The sequence below is a fragment of the Mauremys mutica genome, chromosome 7 (genome assembly GCF_020497125.1).
Source record: "Mauremys mutica isolate MM-2020 ecotype Southern chromosome 7, ASM2049712v1, whole genome shotgun sequence".
Taxonomy (NCBI): domain Eukaryota; kingdom Metazoa; phylum Chordata; order Testudines; family Geoemydidae; genus Mauremys; species Mauremys mutica.
Genome location: NC_059078.1, coordinates 57,022,918 through 57,031,238, shown reverse-complemented (window position 1 = coordinate 57,031,238; position 8,321 = coordinate 57,022,918).

Sequence of the window (8,321 nt, the reverse complement as noted above, 5' to 3'; positions counted from 1 at the left end):
GATAAAAATAACCAGGAAGGATTGCATTTTCTAGTTTTACATGTGCCTGGCTGGTTAATAAATTCCCATAATGTTCCAGTAAGTGCTGCTGCTTTGGCGAATTTATCTGCCTGTTCATTTCCCCTTTGTAATGGGCCCTTCCCTTTTATGCACTTTTTTATTTTGACCATCCTGACCTTGCTAAATTCTACTGCCAATTTTTCTATCTGCTGCCAAAGGATTCTGTTTAATTTCAGATCCATCAGATCCTTCCGATGCCAGTGGATACTAAATCCTTAGTCTTTTGGGGGGGGGGGGGGGCCTCACTAACTTTTGCCAAGTATTTATGGTGGGATATGGAGAAAAAGCAGTTACCTTGTATGAGGTGTTTAAAAGACCACAATGAACCTGAACAGAAGAAGCAGCTAGTACATGGGGAAAGCTTGAAAAGAGGGTTAATAAAGTGCCTACTGTGGCTGCCCCCACCGAGTTCCCCTTTGTGTTGTATCCTAGTGTTAAAAATTTCTGTATTGTTAGTATGATCACTCAGGATACTGATGCTGGGGAAAGACCTATTGCGAACTATAGCAAGTGGGTGAGGTGTGTGTAGTGACCCTACTGAGGCACAATATTTTCCCTTTTTGTCCCCATCCTTCAGGCACTAGAAAACCACTTGAAATCTGGGGTTGGGTAACAGGGGACGGCACCTCTTTCTTTTGCAGGTTTTCCACAGCTGTTTCCAATTTTTTATTCTCTTGGTTTATCTGTTCGAGCATATCATGTTTCTGGACTGCCTGCTGCACTGCTAAAAGAGCTTGGGCTATCTAGTACTCGACAGCCTTGGATGCTTCTTCCAAAGCCTGGGTTACCACTTCTACATCCCTGGGTTTTTTTAATTACTTGCCTGGCCAGTATTGTGGCATGTTGTTGTTGTTAGACCTCTTACTGTTATGGCCATGTAGCAGGGTGAATCCCTGCTCCTGGTTTTAAGGGGTTTAAAAGCCGCTTGGCAGGGCTTGAGAGCTGCTGCTCTCAAGCTGGGCTGATTGGGGTGTGGCCCAGCTGCGGCTACTTCCCCAATCAGGCCACAGCTGGCCCCTATAAAAGGCTATGAGCCAGGAGCCCAGTCAGTCTCTATCTGTTTCTAGAGGGAGATGGGCCTGGCTGCAGGGAACTGAGACAAGGTACCTAGGGTGAAGCAGGGCTGGGGAAAGGCTGAGGAGCTGGGGAAGCTCCAGCCTAGAAAGCCCCAGGCTGTGGCCTAGCATAGGGCAAAAGGTACTGGGGGTTGCAGAGGGCAACCTAGGCGTAGGCCAAGGCAGCAGGTCCAAACCCCCTTTGCCTGTGATGAGTGCTGGCTACTGCAGTCTGCCCCAGCGAACGGGGGCTAGATAGAGACTGGGCAGTAGCCACTACTGAGGCGAAGTGGGGATAGTAGGGTGGGGGTTCCCCTGGGAAGGGGAAACCCGGTTAAAGGGGCACCGGGGTCCTGGGAGGGACACAGGGGCCAGGTGAAGACAGGCGGATCACCGGCCTGCAGAGGGCGCTCCAGCGCTGCAGAGAGCTAATTCCCCAGAGTCACCAGCAGGAGGCGCCGCAGGGGTGAGACTGACCCGTTACAGGCCATTAACTGCAAGATTCTACATTACGTACTTTTGTTTTTCAAAGTTTCAGTTTCTGCCATTGCTTTACATATTCCAGTCCATATTCCCCTACTTTTTTTTAAATTCATATGGGCCCCCCTTGCTGGAAACCCAGCAGGTCCAAATTACATCAAACTCTGGGGGGATTTGCAGGGAGGGGATAAGGGGGTTCCCTAGCTCATGGTTTTCATCATGTTAGATCACAATTCCTACTGAGGACAGCTCCCTTACTTACCTGATCAGTGGTCGTGGGTCACCAGTGGTGGTGGTTGTTCAGCTGCGGTGTGTGTTCTCTGTGTGCGCTGCCCCAGCTCTGTGCAGACATTTGGCACAGTAGACATCAAGCAAACCACGCAATGACCACAAGATCCATTAAGGTATGAAAGCACCCAGCCAGGTTTATTGTCAACGAAGCACAGTACTAGCACCTAGCAGACTCTTCGAGGTTACTCAGATGTATGTCCATGACAATGGATGCAGCTCAGTGAATGGCGGGACTTTTCATTTCTCCCCCCCCTCCCCCCAAGACAGTCTGAGATACATCTTTATACACTGATACAAACAAGTTACGTACTGCCTCTGACATAGTTAATGCCCCTGATGTGGCTAACTATCAGCTATCTTCTTGTACATGTTTGGTTAAAACATTTCTATTCATAGAATCACAGAACTGGAAGGGACCTTGAAAGGTCATCTAGTCCAGTCCCCTGCACTCATGCCAGGATTAAGTATTCTACTGTCATCCTGACCTTATCTTTTAGAAGGGGTCAGTGTGCTCCTGTTATCCTTAGGGAATGTTTTTGTACCATCCTTGATATGGGGATGTTCTGGTACCACTCTTCTGAAATGTGTTTGTGGGAATATTCTGTGCCTCGTGCAGAAACACACATTCCTAAGAAGTGCTACCAGCCCTGTTCTTGCCAGATTCTGTGAACTTGCAAGTGGGAAGAGCCTGACATTTGCTAATTTTGCTTTATATCAGCAAAACTTGCCTACTACTTTTACCTCAGGCCTCTGATACAAGAGCTTATCTCTACGGCTGTCTTCCTCCTACAGCGCTGTGCAGTCACACCCCTCAATGCGGGACGCTAGCCATCCCTTCTACCAGGGGTTACTTCAGTTTAAATCCCCCCCATGGCCTCTCACCAAAACACTGCAGCAGCTGATGGATATACACATAATACACAGCACCTCAGCAAAACATGAAATGCCAGTGGCTTGGCTCTGGGCACGGCTGACCGTGGCACAGGACTTCAGTAACCTCATGCTGCACAGTAGGGGAGGAATTTTCCTTCTGTGGTAGCGTCCTGTCCCCTTATCCTGCAGCTGGGCAGAAACTCTGTTAAACGGGGCAGAAAGCCACTTCCCCCCCATAACTGAGCAGTTGTCTTGGAAGCTGTGGTAGGGCTGGACCATCGGTAGCTTCTCTACACAGGGTCTCTGCTGTCATTCTCATAGCCACTGTTGATCACCAGGTGTGGCTCCTACATATGCATGATAGGACAGATTTCCCATAGTGGGGTTTGGGAGGGGTCAATTCTCACAAGCCCCCAAACATTACTCACCCCTCAAAATCACAGATGGGGTCCCCTAGTCAAACACCTGAATCGGACAAAATGGATGGACAGCTTCTTTATGAGGGTGCTGATATGCAGAGGTGGATTAAGATTTATTGGGGCCCTAGGCCCACAACCCCCTGTGCCAAAGGGCCCTGCCCCCTGCTCTTCTTTCTCCCCCATGCCCCCTGGACTGGCCAGGAGCCCTGAACCCTCCATCTGCCATGGGTGGTGCACCCTGGGGGAAGGGACATGGGGTGGGGGCTGCTCGCAGGCAACCCAGCCCCTGCCCTAGGCAGGTGCATAGGTCAGGGCTCTCTCAGCTGCCCAGGCTCCTTGGGCAGCCCTTACCGCAGCCTAGGACAGTGGTCCCCAAACTCTGGGTCATGTCCCCCTAGGAGGGCATGCAGGAATGTTTGGGGAGGCATGGCAGGGCTCTATCCCACCTCTAGCTGTGGCTCCACTAACAGCTGCAGCTTTGGCCTCCTGACTGCAGCCCCTACTGGCCCCAGGCCACAGTGAGGTGTAGACTGGGTGAGGGGGAGAGGGGTGACTGAAAAAGTTTGGGGACCGTTGGCCTAGGCTGGCAACACGTCCCATTTTGGCCCTAGATGTCCTGACTTTTTTGGGAAAACTGGTGATCAGTTGGCAAGAGCAAACAGGACAAATGCCCAGTTTTGCCAAAAAGGAGCTTGGGGGTTTGAGAGTGGTGGGTGGGGAAGAGGGAGAGGGGCTCGGGAGGGGCCCTCAGATCAGTTCTGCGTGGGGGGAGAGGGGCTCAGGCCAGCTCCGTGGGGGGAAGCCCCTTAGGCCACTTCTGTGTGGGGCTTGGGCAAGTGGGTCGGCTAGCTCGGGGCGGTGGGAAGATTCTCACCCTACCACAGGCTCCTTCCTCCAGGTGGGCCAGGGTGGGGGGCAGGAGCAACAGGAGAGCAGGGTGGAGGGGAGAGGAGGAGCAGGGAGTGGGATAAAGTGCTAGTGCTCCTGGGGAGCCCCCAAATTGGCTGGGGCCCCTGGGCATGAGCCCCATGGGCCCATACAGTAATCCCCCCACTGCCAACATGCTGAACTAGAGCAAAACAGAACTGGGACATCAGCAAAGATGGACTAATACCCTTCCAGTGGAGAATTATTAATTATCTCTGCTGACAGCTGCCCCCTCTAAGCTCCCTTTGAACATCAGAATGGCCAGACTGAGTCAGACCCATGGCCCATCTAGCCCAGTGTCCTGTCTTCTGACGGTGGCCAGTGTCAGATGCTTTGGAGGGAGTGAACAGGGCAACTATTGTCATCCGCTCCTGGCAGTCAGAGGTTTAGGGACACCCAGAGCATGGGGCTGTGTCCTTGACCATCCTGGCTAATAGCCATTGACAGACCTAGCCTCCAGGAACGTATCTAGTTCCTTTTTTAACTCAGTTATACTTTGGGCCTTCATAACATCCCCAAGCAATAAGGTCCGCAGGTTGACTGTGCATTGTGGGAAGAAGTACTTCCTTATGTTTCTTTTAAACCTGCTGCCTATTAATCTCATTGGCTGACCCCTGGTTCTTGTGTTATGTGAAGGGGTAAATAACACTTTTTCTCCTCACTAGTCATGATTAGACCTCTGTCATAGCCCCTCCCCTTAGTCCTCTCTTATTCTAAGATGAAAAGTCCCAGTCTTTTTAATCTCTCCTCATATGACAGTTGTTCCATATCCCTAATCATGTTTGTTGCCCTTCTCTGCACCTTTACCAATCCTAATATATCTGAGATGGGGTAACCAGAACTGCACACAATAGTCAAGGTGCAGGCATATCATATATCCCTTTCCTAATGGTTTCTAACATTCTGTTGGCTTTTTTGACTGCTGCTGCACATTGGCCAGATGTTTTCAGAGAACTAGCCACAATGATCTTTCTTGAGTGGTAACAGCTAATTTAGACCCCATTGTTTTGTATGCTTTGGGATCCTGCTGCCCAACAGTATCCCACTGCCAACTCATGCCATATTGGTTGTTTTTCATAAAGCCCCAAGTCCAGGACTCATAATGAGGTAGGAATCTCAGCTTCTATTTTTAAAAAGGACATTTCTAGCCCTCATGATTGCAGAGAAAAGGTTGAAAATATGGCTGCAAATCCACAAGGCAAATAAGAACCCAGCACTTACTGACGGGCGGTTGATTTTTTTAAACCCATGCTTTTAACCCAATCTCATTATATTGGGGCCACCTGACTTGTGATTTTCAGATCCCTGGTGTTGGCCGTATGGCTACATGTTCACAAGGAGAGCTGCCAGACCATAATATTAGGCACCATGAAGAACCTTTACTTTGTCTTTCTAATAAAAGAAAGGTGATTTAAATCTCTTGTTTTTAACAGCCCTTATCATCCAACCCATTTACTCAGGATGATTATTAACACCAGAGCTATCCTGCTTAGCTAACTTGTTGTTTGTTGCTCATATCTCAGCGCTTTGCTCCATAATCAGGACAACGGAGTTCAAAAATCTCAATGCCAGTATGAAATGCTGAAACTCTGCAACCATGATAGGTTTAGGAGGGTGGGAACTCTACGAGTTAGAGCAGGTGGCTGGGAGTCAGGACTCCTGGATTCTTTCCTCATCACAGCTACTCACTCACTAGATATATCACTTAGGCCAAAATTTTCAAAAATGGCCTGGGATTTTAGGTCCCTCCATTTTAGTGTTCCCAGCCTGGGCCCCGCAAATGCCCAATGCTGGGCATTTTCTAAACAATCAGACCCAATGTGTCTCAAGTTGGGAACTCAGAATTCAGAGGCTGCTCTTGAAAATTTCGACTTTAACCCCTGGTACCTTTTTTCCCCATCTGGATCCTGGGGAGGTGGCTTTGAAATGGTTCATGTTTGAGCTCCCCAGAGGGAAGGTAGTAAATTTGCCCTAAATGTTATTTGAAAATATCACCCAGTTCTTGAGTAGCTGCAGCAACCTGATGAACCATTGCCCAACGTGGTAGAATAGACAATAGAATCCTAGTCCCAGCACATTGCAGTAATGGGTTCTAATCACAGGCCAGGGAATATGTGTTGGACTAGCCCAGAATCCTGTCGATTTGAAGATACCAGTTTCATCTGACCACATGACCCGCTCTCGGCTCACCAGTCCATCTGTGAGGGCGTGTACAGAGCCCACACCAGTCAGGAAAGCATTCCTGGGGAGGGGCCAATCAGCCCCGCCCTGTGACACATGAAGCAGGTATCAGGCTTAGAGGAAGGAGCTAGAAAGGGAGAGCCCAGCTCAGTTGGGGCATGGCTGGGCCGAGAAGTGGGAGACGCTGCTGCCTAGCAGAGCCTCCCTGTAGAAAGGTAGGCCTGGCAGATGCTTGCTTGTGTGGCTGCCAATGACTGACCCAGGCTTGTAGGAACCTAGCCTGGGCAGATGCATTTGTTTTCTTAGTACTCTGCTCAGCCTGGGGTTACGTGAGAGGAGAGTCTCTGGAGGATTGAGCCTGGGAGAGGTGGAATTGTTACATGAGTGAGCAGAAGGCTATGTCACCTCAACCTAGAGCACGATGGAGGCTGGGCAAATCAGCTGAAGAGAAACTGAGGCAGAGCCACTGCCAATCTCCACCATGCCATGGGGAGTGCATGACCACACCATCTCTCCTCATTCATTCTAAAACTCCAAGCCACTGAGCAGCTCCAGCCACCAAATAATCAAGCTGTCTGGTGTGGTGTGGAATAAAGATTTGATCAGCCCTCCTGTGGAGAGCTCTATGTAGGTCACTCCTGGTCACTCATGCCTAATGAGCCCATCTTATTTTATATATTTATGAGATTTTCTTCTTTCTCTCTAGCCTCCCCCATTCCGATCCGGCAGATCTGTGTGCAGGTGGGGGGATTCCTGTGAAGAGAAGAGATGGGTTTGTGGCTGAGGTGCCAGCTTGCATCTCAGAGATCTGCTCAATTCTTGGCTCTGCCACAGACTGACTGCACGACTTCAGGCAAATCACTGAATCTCTCTGTGCCTCAGTCTCCCCGCTGTAACGTGAGGATAATGCTTCCCTTCTCCCATGCTTTTGCCTAGTTGGCTTATCAGCTTGTTAGGGCAGAGACTGCCTCTCTCTAAGTGTATGTTCAGCACCTAGTGTCACACTGCCAGGAGCTGCTCATGACTCAACATGCCCACCTCTGGGTAGAACAGATTGTCAAAAAAGCAGGGCAGACACTGAGCTGGTGGTATGTTCTATAATTAGATTTCACCAACCCTGTAACAAATGTGATCTCCTGAAGCACTATAACACTTACCCTGACTCAGTCAGTCCACTTGAGCACTCCAGTCTATATTGCCACCCACACAAGATGGACTGATTGATACAGTAGTTGGTTGCTATGCACCAAAGATCACAAAAGATGCAGGTTTGTTCCCAGTCCCAAGAGTCGAGTCACTCACCCCAGGTCAACTTGTACCTCAGATTTCTCACCAAAGACAACCACTCATAGCCAATCCTGTAATAAACTAACTACAGGTTCATTAACTAGGACAAATACATGAGTTATTTACAGGTTACAACAGGTAACATATTAACTCGTTTGTGCATCAGTCTATGGTTCCCAAATGTGACAGAGTTGCAGTAATGTCAGTAATCGATGTCTTTTAGGGCTAACCCTGGGAATCTCTGCTTCTGTTCCCTAGCTCCAACCCTGAGAGAGTCCAAACTGCGAAGAGATGATAAATCTTCATGTCCACTCCCTATTTCCTTCTTCCCAAAATCAAACTGATGGGACGAAACCTTCTGCACATAGCCTGTGCAGGGGCAATTAGCAAAGTCTTTGTATCATGATGTTCCACAATGGCCCATTTAATTCTGATAGTTCTTCTTGGTGGGAGGAGGAACCATGCCTCCTGCCTGAGGTCACAGGTTCAGAGCAGGTATTTTTACAGTTATAAAACAAAACTTTCATATCTCCTTATAGCACGCAATACAGATGTTACAAGTAAGAATAATGCATGCAGCAACTTACAAGCATTTTAGCGAGACTAAACACATACCATCTTGAATGATAGTCGCATACAGGTGAGCTAGTCTGGTTTCCAGCTATGAATTTGTCAGTGCCCAGCTGTTGCCTACAGCCTTGGCAAGAGCTGGCACCTGGTCTTCCAGCGTCACACCTAGCACAGTGAG